This window comes from Dioscorea cayenensis, chromosome 7 (assembly GCF_009730915.1).
Source record: "Dioscorea cayenensis subsp. rotundata cultivar TDr96_F1 chromosome 7, TDr96_F1_v2_PseudoChromosome.rev07_lg8_w22 25.fasta, whole genome shotgun sequence".
Taxonomy (NCBI): Eukaryota; Viridiplantae; Streptophyta; class Magnoliopsida; order Dioscoreales; family Dioscoreaceae; genus Dioscorea; species Dioscorea cayenensis.
The window spans coordinates 8,421,945-8,434,706 of NC_052477.1; the positions used below are offsets into that span (position 1 = coordinate 8,421,945).

General features: G+C 35.9%; 1 long non-coding RNA gene across 1 annotated transcript; it reads right to left on the reverse strand.

Moving 5' to 3' along the window:
• Positions 1–4,520: 4,520 nt before the first annotated feature.
• Positions 4,521–6,615, reverse strand: LOC120264295. Its single transcript, XR_005537398.1, has 3 exons — positions 6,488–6,615; positions 5,581–5,632; positions 4,521–4,681 (listed from the first exon to the last, which is right to left on the reverse strand). It is a non-coding gene; the product is annotated as an uncharacterized LOC120264295 (long non-coding RNA).
• Between the last annotated feature and the right edge of the window lie 6,147 nt (positions 6,616–12,762).

The following is a 12,762-nucleotide window of genomic DNA, read 5'->3' on the forward strand; positions in this document are numbered from 1 at the left end:
TTGCCAAATTTCCCGGAGGGAAGTACCTTACAAGGAAGGCTTAGACCATTTCGTTCCATGTTGTGATGGAAGCTCTTGACAATAAATGGAGCCACTGGGAAAGCCCTCAATGTTATAGCATCATCCGTAACACCATTGATCTTCAGCATGTCACAAACCTCCAAGAAGTTTTCAATGTAATTGTTTGGATCCTCGTCGGCCAAACCATTGAACTGCGTTGACTGCTGTATTATTTGGATGAATGCTGGCTTTAGCTCAAAATATGGAGCTGTAATCGGGGGCCGCATGATACTCGACTGCGTGCCCATAACTGCAGGTCTGGCATAGTTTGAAAGTGTTCTCTATTGTTCATTCTGTTCTGCCATATTTTCTGACCCGTCACCTTCTACTTCAGCTCGAATCGAAGGTTTATGTGCAGGACTTTACCCCTTCTTCTGAGTGTACGTTTAAGTTCAGGATCACCTCCAACCAATATCGAAGGGTTACCTCGGGTTATAACCTGGAGCTACACCAAAAGAAAGAAAACAAATCAGAATGATGATAGAATAAGGAAAGGTGAAATAGAATAAATGGTAAATAGATAAAATAGCAAAGTGCAAAGTGTTTCCAAAATGCTTATTCTCCGGCAACGGCGCCAAAAACTTGACACATCTCTTGATGTGACCTGCAAGTGCACGTATTTGTCGAAGTAATAAATCCCATGTCAGTGGGGTATCATATCCACCGGGAATAAGGAATAGAAACACGAAGATTACTACTTAACTAAGTGGAGATGAAACAATGATGGTGTGGATAAAGATCGATGCAAACAAACTAAAGAAAATAAGAAAGCGAGGTAAAATAGAATGAGAGGAAAGGCAATCGATAAAAGTGGGGTACTCGGATATTGTTCCTCCTAGGATTATTGCTTCAAGTGCAAAACCAACTATTATGCTTCCTAACTAATGCTTAATGAGTCGTGGACATCCTTAAATACACGGTCCCAAACCTAAGGTCAACCGTGACTAACTCTACACTATGCCCCAGTGGAGAAATCAACCAGTCTCAACACCTCACACTGAGTAAAGTTGCAAGAAGTTCTAGGGATTCCAAGTGGTAAACCATATTCCTATATGTAGATCTAACCCTTTGGTCCAGGCGAAAGACCCCTAGTCACAATTAAGGCCCAGGTGTTAAAGTCACTTCAACGCTTCACTCTGTTGCTCGCGTAACTAAGCCCCAGCGGAGTTCATCTCTTAACCCTTCACTTTATTGTAACCGCAAAGAACTCATGGAACATAGAGGTAGGATAAATCACACCGAAGGGGAAAGGGGGCGCTCCGCTACATCTCGACTCACCCTGTCGACCCTCTCCAATCTTGCTTTGTCTAACCCTCATGGTATATCACTCACTCAACCCTCATGGTGTGTCCTAGGCTTACCAAGATGGACTCTCAACCCTAGTGTCACTGTAAGGGAGAAATCATTCAACAAACATTCAAGATTGGAACTCAATTAAAGACAACAATTAAGGAAAACATAACAAAAGGTTAATGAAACAAATACATCCAAGTACCCACTAGGGGGTTTAGCTCTCCATGGAGCAAGATACAATCAATAATGAAATCGAAAATAAAAACATGTAATCCATAGGAAAACCCCCACGGTATTCGTGACGATGGTGTTGTGGAGTAACCTCGTCCTCTTCAAAGGTCCCCTTGTTAAGCCTAGGACACACCTCGCTGGATAGATGCTGAAGAAAGCTCCCCCAATAACTATCTTCCAAGAGAAACGCGGTGTTGAAGCCGTAGAACTACTCTAAAAGCCTTTCCATAGCCTCTCTAAATCCTAGCCACAAGCCTCTCAAAAGATGGAAGAAAGATGGAAAGAAAGATGCTGAAATCAGGCCTATTCGCGGCTTTATATAGGATGAAATCGGGAATCCACACGGGCGTGTGGAATTTCCTCAGGCCCGTGTGGATTTACTGGATTTTGATTTTCTACAGCCTATGAACAGTAACTACTACAGTAAATTGCTACAGTGCTTTACAACGTTACCTGCTACAGCACTCCGCCAAAAACTCCCGATCCACTCTTTTCATCAAGGCAACATAAATGGGCACACGTTTATGCCATAGATCATGTGGCTTATTCAATAAAAGGTCTCATTGGTGAAGATTTTGCTATCATCGCACAAGTCGGGATATGCAAATGTGACTGACTTTGTGCCCCTCCAAACTATTGTAATTGTTTGAACACATTAAGGTTGGCACACATTCATGTATCTTTGAGCCTAACTTGTGTCTTCTCATTTGTCCATTCAAAGATTTCATCCACAATATGCGTTCACGATCCACTTTGGCTTCTATCTTCTTTATTTGACTTCACCACCCTATATGCGCAAAAGAACACAAAAGCACATGTATTAGCTCTCAAATCTGATAAAAGTAATGCTCATTGTAAAAAATGAATACTTTGTATTCTTAGTATACAAGCACTTATCAATGGATATCTTTTAATTTCAAATAATAAAGCTCAAATTTCCTCCAATGAACTATCAACAAGTGAGACATCTAAAAAAGTTGGTAAGTAACCTAGTTCTCAAATAACAAACAAAGAACCTAGTGAATTAAGAAGATGTACTAAAGTTTGAAACCCAAGAGAACATGGAACTGATGAGATTGACTCACAAAATATTTCCAATTACCTTGTAGAAGGTGATAGAGGTAAGGTTTTGAAAATAATTCCTATTGTACCCTTAAATTGAAGTTGATCCAAAAACTTATAAGGAGACAATGGCTTCTAGGGATGCAAATTGTTGGAAAAATGCTATAAATGATTAAATGGATTCAATAATATCAAACCACACTAGGGAATTAGTCAATTTACTTCCTGCTTCAAAATCAATCAGTTGTAAGTGGGTATTCATGAAAAAAATTAACACCAATGGCACTTTAAATACATATAAAGCAAGGTTGGTTGCAAAAGGATTTCAGTAGAAAGAGGATATTGATTACTTTGATACTTTTTCACTGGTAGCAAGAATTACTTCTATTAGGATTATTTATTCATTAGCTTCAATTTACAAATTATATGTTCATCAAATGGATGTAAAAATTGCATTCTTAAAAGGAGATCTTGATGAGGAGGTCTATATAAAAAAATTAGAAGGGTTTGTTCGACTAGGAAATAAGCATTAGGTTTGTAAATTAATAAAATCATTATATGGTTTAAAGCACGCACCTGAGAGTTGGCATAAGAAATTTGATGATGCCATATTATCTTTTGGTTTCTCACTTAATGTTGTTGACAAATGCATATAATCTAAATCTTGTTGTGATTATATAGCAATTGTTTGTTACATGTAGATGACATGTTAATTGTTAGCAATGATATGAAAATTGTAATAGAAACAAAAGGATTTTTATTTTCCATATTCAAGATGAAAGATCTTGGAGAAGTTGGTACCACTTTGGGAATCAAGGTAAAAAGAAGTAGTGAGGGTTATGTATTAAGTCAATCTCACTATTTTGAAAAAGTGTTGAATAAATTCAGCCATTTAAAAATAAAAGAGGCAAATACCCCATATGATCCAAGTGTCAGATTAGCAAAAAAATGATGAAAGAGCAGTTGCACAAATAGAGTACGCAAACGCAATCGAAGTCTAAAATATACCATGCAATGCACTAAGCCAGATATTGCATTTGTTGTTAGTAAATTAAACAGATTTACTAGCAATCCTAGTTTGGAACATTGGATGGTTATTGGTAGAATTCTTGAACATTGGAAAGCTATTGGTAGAATTCTTGGTTTTCTTAAGAAGACTAAAAACCTTGCCTTACAATATTCAAAATTTGCCACTATTTTAGAAGGATATATTGACGCAAGTTGGATATCAAATTTAGGAGATTGGAAATCTACTACAGGTTGGATGTTTACCTTAGGAGTTGGTGCAATTTCTTGGAAACCCAAAAAAATAGTCATTAATAACTCATTTGACCACGGAGTCCAAAGTCTGTTGCTTTGGCATAAATAGGGAAATTGGCTGAGTGGTTGAGGGACTTTCTTTTAAAAATTTCATTGACATCAAATAATATAAGATCAATTTTAATTTTTTGTGTTAGTCAGGCCACTCTAGCAAGAGCATATAGTGATATTTATAATGGAAAGACTAGACACATAAGTTTATGGTTTAATTATGTGAAAAAATTAATTAAAGATAGAATTAACTCCCTCACATTTGTGAAATCTAATAAAAATTTGGCCAATCCTTTCACTAAACCTCTTACAAGAGATTTAGTAAAATTGACATCTAGAATGATGGGTTTAAAACTCCTAGATTTATCCACCAATGATGGTAACCCTACCCAAAATTATGAAATGAGTAATTTTTAGGTTCAAAGAGTAAAAACAAGGCATTTATTAGTGGATTAATGTCACGCCCCGATCCTGGTGCGCTGACAAACGGCTGCAGACCTAAACACAGACTAGGAGTAGAAAATAACTGACAAAATACTAAATAAGAGTACAACTTAAGGTTTACAACCAAACCCAAATACAAGGCGAATGAAATACAGCACGACCTACAAAGAGGTTCTTAAACAATAATACAACAAATGCAAAGACATAAGCCACAGAACATAATTCCAAAGAAGGCATCTACTGGAAGCCTTCTAAGATCCCTGGGTTTACTGCTCCTCATCTGAAAAGGATTTAAAATAAATCCATGAGCTCACTAGCCCAGTAAGTAATCCAAAACAAACTGAAAGCAAAAGTTCAAATATCAAATTTGTACGAAAATCAATAGTGCCAAAAATAATTATCAAAACCAAAGGATAAGACATAGATAGCAAAATCCAGAATACGCTCCAAATTCCCTTTAAGTGCCAAAGGTCACCTGTTTATCCTCGGTGACAGACCCGAGCCAAAATAACAGAAATCATTTATTTACCCTCGGTGACCCGAGACTGAATACTAGGTGGCCGTTGATTATTTCACGGAACGGATATGGTGTGAAACTGCAGTCTCATTTTTCAAAATTACTTGTCGACAAGGTCAGGGTTTAACCCCCCACTGACAGGGTTGCATAACGTTCATTTGGAGACCGAAAATATTCAAACGGATTGCAAAGTCAAGAATACAGAAATTTTGCAAGTATCTTCCAAAAATTCAGGTAATATTATAAAGTAAATAAATAAATAAACAATAACTAATAAAAACAATTAAATAAAATAAATAATTACCCAAAATCCACCAACCCTCTAATTCTATTTGAATGACTAAGATTTTAATTCCAAATCATCATGTTGTTTGATTGGATAGTAAATAAAATATTATTATAAAAAGATTGTTAATAAGGGAAAACAAATAAGCATAAAGATTGGTAAGATAAAAAAAAATATTATATTCCCACTAAGTCTAGGGGTTATTTATCTAAGATAAAAGCAATAAAATGTAATTGCATTCCCTAACATAAATTTCAATGAATAAACACCAATAATTTTCAGAAAATTTCAAAGAAATGAACTAACAAGAAATAAATAAATAAATAAATAATAAATTAACAAAATTTTAAATACAAGGGTTTAAGGGATCACTTACTTGACAAAAGTCTAATCCCAATTGAGATCCAAATAAATTCCTCACGGTGGTCCTATAATAAAGACATCGAACTAAGTCTAAATACCTAATTAAATCAACAATAGTTCGAAAGTGTCTACAAATAGACCTAACATAATACTAATACTAGTGGTAATAACAATGATGTGAGACAAGCACATAGAATGATTTTTAACAAGAACAAGAATAGGATGTGAGAGAAACAAGGATGGAAATAAGTCTTCTAGCACAAGTAACAAATCAATGCATGCATGCATATATATATTATCACATTAATTAAGGTAGCAGGACCTACATGTGTGGATATATATATACTACCATATTAAGAAGGCTGCCAAAGAGTCAATGTGTATGTAAATATATATACTATACTTGATGCTTAAATAATCAAAGCATGACATGCAACCAGGCCACATCTTGGAGGCTTCTAGTCTTTTGTTTTTTTCATGCAAACAAGTAGGGATGCAAAGCTCAAGAGAGGGATCAAGTTTACTGGTATTTCTGGTAACCAAAAAAATACAAATGCCTTAGAAGGTCATGCCAAGGGTGCAGGAATTTCAAGGCCCAACACACATGCCAAAACTACAAAACTAAACATTCATTTGGCAAGCAAAAACCTGAAATTTTGGCTTGGGTTTTAAGCATCCATGCATAAACATAAAGATAGTTCCATGAGTAAATACTTATGTAGCTTGGAGGCCAAGAACTAAGGATCTTCAAGAGGCACAAGAGCAAGTTTTAGCATGCATAAAGAGAGAGTTTTCATGCAAGGATAAGCACCAAAAAATTTCAAACAACAACCCATGCAAACATAAGAAGCAAGCTAACAACCATCATTCAAGAAAGAGAAGTTATCTTCCGGACAACATGAGCAACCTACAACAAATACCTCTAGGTTGATGACGAAATGAAGAGCTCCTCCCTAGTTTGATCGTCGCCGCTACAGTGATCCGGTGAGGTGCTTCACTCTTAAGGCTTCAATGGAGAGGGGAGTGAGGTTAGAGGGTGGAAGGAAGCAAGGAAGGGTATTGATAATGAAAGGGATGAGGAAATAATGCCAGGAGACAAAGATGGGACCGAAATCCTGGAATCCCTCCATGTTTTCCTCCTTTGCAAGCTTTTCAAAGCAACCAGCCAAAAAAAAGGATTAAGGGGTAAGGTAAGTATGTTTAGCAACTTAAGCAAGATCTAATCATGGGCGGGGTCCACAATTAAGTACTTAAATTTGATTGGCCAAATTTTGTGAAAGTACTTATTGTCACTGTTAAGAGGGTTGAGTATCAAAACACTTATATGAAATTTAGTTTTGAGAAACTGCTGTTTTCTTGACCTATCCTATTGGTCAAGGAAGTTTTTCTAATGGTATGCCTTTAGGAATTTCTAGTACTTTTAACTTTATGATTGTATTCCAGGCAGAACACAACAAATGTCTTAAAAGTGACAAAGACACTGGATATGTGAATTTAAAAGTGGTGTCGCTTCAATTGAAAGTTTAGGAGATTGCTTTCATAAAAGTTCATGAAAATGGATAGCACATGGCCATAATAAGTGCTAAGCAAGCGTTTGATTGGAATAAAAGGATATAATGTTTATGTGTATGATGGTAATGTTCATAAGGAATAACTAGTTCAAAGCTTCATACTATTAGAGATTTCGATTGCACTTTGTGTTATTATACTAAGGTAATGTTCAAATCGAAAGATACATTATTTTATGCATAAATATGATTTGATCTTCTCTAGAATAGAAATTCAATTTTGAACAAGTGGGGGATTGTTAGAAAATTTTATAATAACACGTTATTAATAAAATTATTATTATCATGTTATTAAAATTTGAATATCTTATCTAATTAAAAAATAACTTAAATATATCATTTATAAAAATGGTGCATTTTATCATGTAGTTGTTATTTAAAAAATACATCTACTCGTACGTCTGTTCACAAATATAGAGGAGAGGGGGCAAATAAAACTTTTAAGAAAAACGTTCATCAACCCATTTCAAGCCTATCCATTATCTATATAGATTTGTTCATCCTATTGTCGTCTCTCTCTACACTCACCTCTCTCATTAACTTTCTCTCTCTTCTTTTTTAACATCAGATGCACACACATTTTCATGAGCAAATATATCTTTTCTTCTCGGTTTTTTTCCCTTTTTCATACTTCTACAAATGAACCCTATTTTTTTACTTTTTTTCTTTTTTTATACATTTGTTTCAGAATTAGATCCTCATACTTTTCTTTTCTAAAAAGTTTTCATAATCTGCAAATAAATGCTAACTTTTATCTTTTTTTTTACACTTTTTTTCATATTCTTTGCAAACGAATTCCAATCTTTTATAAAATTACATAAACTAAAATAAAATTTTAGAAAACCCTAATCATGGTTACTGTGATGTGCCAAATTTTGCCAATTCGATTATCCAAATCAATTGAAACGTTATTTTTTTCACTTTTTCTCATCCAAAAATTCAAACATACTTGGCTTATTTCTTTTTGATGAACAAACTCTTAATTTAAAGGATAATATTTTTTGAAATTTTAATTTTTAAACATATCTAAGATTTATTATCATTTCCTTCATCCCCATTTCCTACCCAAAAAAACGAAGGATAGAGGTTTTTTCATTATAGATTTTTCTTATATTGATTTGATTCATTAAAAAAAAATGCTATGAACAGTTCTCTTGGTCACGCATTGTTATTTTACCACCAAAAATAAAAATAATTTGTAGTTATCTACAAACTGTAAAAAAATAATCCAATTTCAGAAATCCCATACTTAAAAATATACCATCATATAAATATAAAATTTACTGAAACCATTACTTCTACTTTCAAAATACCCATTTAAGCACACAAATTTTCAAAACAATGCAGGCATTCATGGAAATCAAACCTAGATCTCTTCTCGTTCCTCTTCATCTTCTTCCCATGGACTCTTCTCTCCATCCTCTCTTTCTCCATCTCCATCGACCACAACTTGTTCTCCACACCATCGCCCTTCGACGAAGCCAGAATCACCGCCGGAAAAGAAAGCCGATCATCATCTCCACCCTCAAACGCATCCTCTCCTTCTCCGCAGCGCTTCGGAAGCTCTATCCACCGTTGAAACCGCTGGATCTACTGCTCCAGCACGGAGGAACAGGCAATGGAGGCGGCGGAGGGCTCTGGACTTTCGGCCGCGGTTCCGGTGGAGGAGATTGGTTTGAGCGGTCTGTAAAAGGGCCCGGATTCGTTGGGCTTGTTATCTCGTTGGTGTTCACCGCTGCAATCAGCGTTGTTTCAGAGAATGGAGAATCAAAGAAGAGGAATTTGGGGTTGATTGGAGTTTTGATTTCAGGGATGATGGGGTTGAAGAGAAGGGTTTGGAATAGGAGAAGGGTTGGGGTTTTGATGTTCTTGGTGTTTGTTTTGATTGTTTTCTTGAATTCGAGTGTGAGATTTGGAAGGGATGGTCGGAGCCGGCGAGTGTTCTGGCGGAGGAGCTGATTGATTCTAATTTTTTCTTTTGTTTCTTGATTTTTTTAATGGATGATGATTTGAGATTTATTATTAATTATGTTTATGTTATTTATTTATTTGGTATGGGGGTTTGCAAATTTGAATTTAAATTTTTAGAAAATTCTGACAGGTGTAGGGAAATATATGTATATATATATATATATATATATATTTGGATATATTCTGTTTGGAGTTTGATACAATGGTAATTTAAATAATATTATCTAAAACAAATACTTGTAAATATTTATATAAATAAATAATTAAAGAAATCTATAGATATGTATTGAGCAATCCTTTATTTCTTTTTTTTTTTAACTAAAAAAAGCCTCCCACTGGCATATCTATATGGATATATAGTATAAGTAGAAGATTAAAGAATAAAAATATAATTTAAAATCGGTATATTGATTTCTTGCTTATTTGATAATTAATTAATCTCAATAAAAGGCATTTCTTGCATGCTGTCATTCTTCTTAAAATTTTATAGAATAGAGATTTTTTTAAAGGTAAATTATTTTTTTAGCCCATGAAGCCATTTAAATATCCCCAGCATTCTCTTTGACAAATTAATATACTTTTTAGTCCGTTTTTAAAATTCATGTCATTTGGTCCCTTCCCATTACTTTGCATCGTGGATTTTTTTATTAATTCCACAATTGCCATTGAGTGTTTTGGTGGGAAGAATGGCGCCGGAAGAATGGCGCCAAGTGTTGTCAGTCATGGTTGCATGTCCTCCTAGACGTGCATGAGATGTTTGTTTTTGTCTTCTTCTTCTTCTTCATCTTTTTTACTAGAGTTTTTCTTGTTCTTGTTGGTTATTAGTGTTCTTCTAATTCGTCTTCTTGGTCTTGTTCTTTATTAGGGTTCTTGTTCTTGTTGTTTACTAGTGTCCTTTATTCTTCTTCTTATTCTTTGTTACTAGGGTTCTTGCAGTCCTTGCGGTGCATGTGAAGCTGATAATAAAGTGATGGTAAGAAACCCTCGTTGAGGTGCTTGTTTTTCTTGATGTCACCCTCATTGGTGTAATTTTTTCATAATGTGTAGGCCTTGGATGGACACATTTCATGGTATTGCCCGATATGAGGATGAGGGCTATGTGTTGCAGTTCACTATTTTGACTAGATGGGAGCAAGTACTTGAGGAATTATGCAAACGATCGAATCTTGAAGCTTCTCAGGCGAGAGTGAAATATTTACTTCCGGATGAGCACAAGACAATATCTTCAATTAGCTTCGAAAGTGACTTTCAACGGATGCGCCATATTCATCATATGTTCAATAAAAATGTAGCTGATATGGTTGTAGATGTTGTGGATGGAATGATTGGCAGTTAGGATGTGCCATATTCACCATCGTACGTTACACTAACTGTTTACATAATAATGTTCCTGCTTACTCACTTTTATCTTGTCTTCTAACTTTCATTTTTTTCCTATTCATATATAAGGCATTATATTTACCTTCATACATTCTTGAATACGAAATTTTTTAAATATTTATTTTTTATTGTTATTGGTCACATTATCTACTTATTGTTTAATATACTCGAAGGAAAGATGAGAGGCCAACCTCTTCAAGGTGCATTCGACGCTGTTCATCATCTAGAAGCCCAACTCGTGCACGCATTTCTCGTTGCCATACAAGCCCTCTCCCCCTCGAGGGCGACAGGCGCCAATGTCATTGCACGTCTGTTGTAGGCGTGCGAAATACTAACAAAAGAGTTCCCCCGGTTTGTTGCTCGTGTGAAAGCATTAGAAGGACATTTACAGTTGAATACTACGTCCCTACCAACAAATGAAAGACCTGCTACCGACGCTACTGGTAATAGCCTTGATGCTACTGACGTATCCCCGGTGTTTACGGATGACCTAATTGTGATGACCATCCGAAAAGGCCCGCGTTTGAAGAGGCTCGCCACGAGAAGAAAATCAATAATGTCTCTCCCTCCACCGGGTGATGTTGAAACAACAGTTGCACCACCCTGTAGTGGGTAGGCCGGATACAAGGGCAGCATTTAAGGAAATTACCCCAACAATAGCTCCATCTGCAATGGACCAACCTCCAACATATGTTTCTCCAGTTGATGATGTCATCACAGTCGATGTTGACAGGATCACTAAAACTTTTGCCAATGAAATCCCCTCTCAATGGAACTGGCAAACTATAGTGCCACATCGAAGGTGGACATAATCCCACAACAACAGAAAGCAGTAACTACTACCGATGGACCATTGTTTCACCAACAGGAAGCAACTTGTGCACCAAGCACAGAACACCAACAACTGTCTAGACAACATCACCCAAACGACTGTCATCGGGAGTCGAAGATGTCTCAGCTATTCCTGGTGATGAACCCTCTGGTGATACCTCAAACTGAAAGATGCTACTAAGGAAGGAAAAGGAAATATCAACGAGCAAACACAGATTAGTGACATGAACATTACAGTCCTTGCAAACAAATAATATGAAGATGTGCAGAAGAATTTTCTTCCCAAGAAGAAACGATACTCCAAATACATGCGCCTAGATAAATTCGAGCAGGAGATAATAAGGATCTACCTGAACTGCTAGATAGACAAGTATGTATGAAGTATCCATATAAGTTATCACTTAAATATATGTGTTACCATTTAACATATGTAGTTTCCGCTCAAGTGTATATGTTATCATTTAAATATATATGTTACCATTTCATATAAGTAGTTTCCTCTTAAGTATTTATGTTATCATATAAATATATGTGTTAACATTTAACATAAGTAGTTTCTGCTTAAGTATTTATGTTATCATTTAAATATATGTGTTACCATTTAACATCGTGGATCGGCTATCCGGAAGAATGAATAGGTTAACACAACACCCACTCCAACTGCTCAGCTCATCGGAGGGGAAGAAAAATGGTGGGCGATGACGCCATGGATGTATTTGTTTGCATAATTCGTGAGTTATTAAAAAGAGTACCATATCGATATAAAAAGTGCGCTTCCATCATGCGGTCACTAGCGCTATTCATGTGCAAACAGGAGGATGCAGCTTAGACAACTCTCACTATGATTGACGATGCCACTCGTAACTTGTATGATGTTGATATCGTCATTCTGCCAATCATCCTTAATGGGTCATTTTCATGCTGTAGTTCTTGATAATGAAAAACAAGAGTACAAGCATTATTTTTCATGCGAGAGTGAGGAGTACGATAGAGACGCTATCAACATAGTAATTACATGCTAAATAGTGCACACATATCGTAGATTCTTAGTCGGAACTCTAACTTCAAATTCTATTTTTTGACAGCGGAAACTATTTGAGAATTATGTCAAGATGGAGTTTGGCGAGACAGCGACGACCTAGTACACCCCCCTCCCCCAATTCACGATAGGGACGCTCCAAGATAAAAACGAGGAAGCCTCGATTGCATTGTGTATGTCATGCGTTTTATTGAACAAATACTCGACGATGAAAAGCTACTCCCTACCGTGACACCGACAACCCTTTTATTTAAGACTAAAGTGTGTTGCATGCATACTCATGGAAAGGAAAGCAACCGGTATTAGTGAGAAAGTGGATACAAGTATGGCCGCCAAATCAATCAGGGCGAAAGCAAAAACATTAGGGCTTGTTTATCGTTATAACATATTGTCATGCTAACTTAAA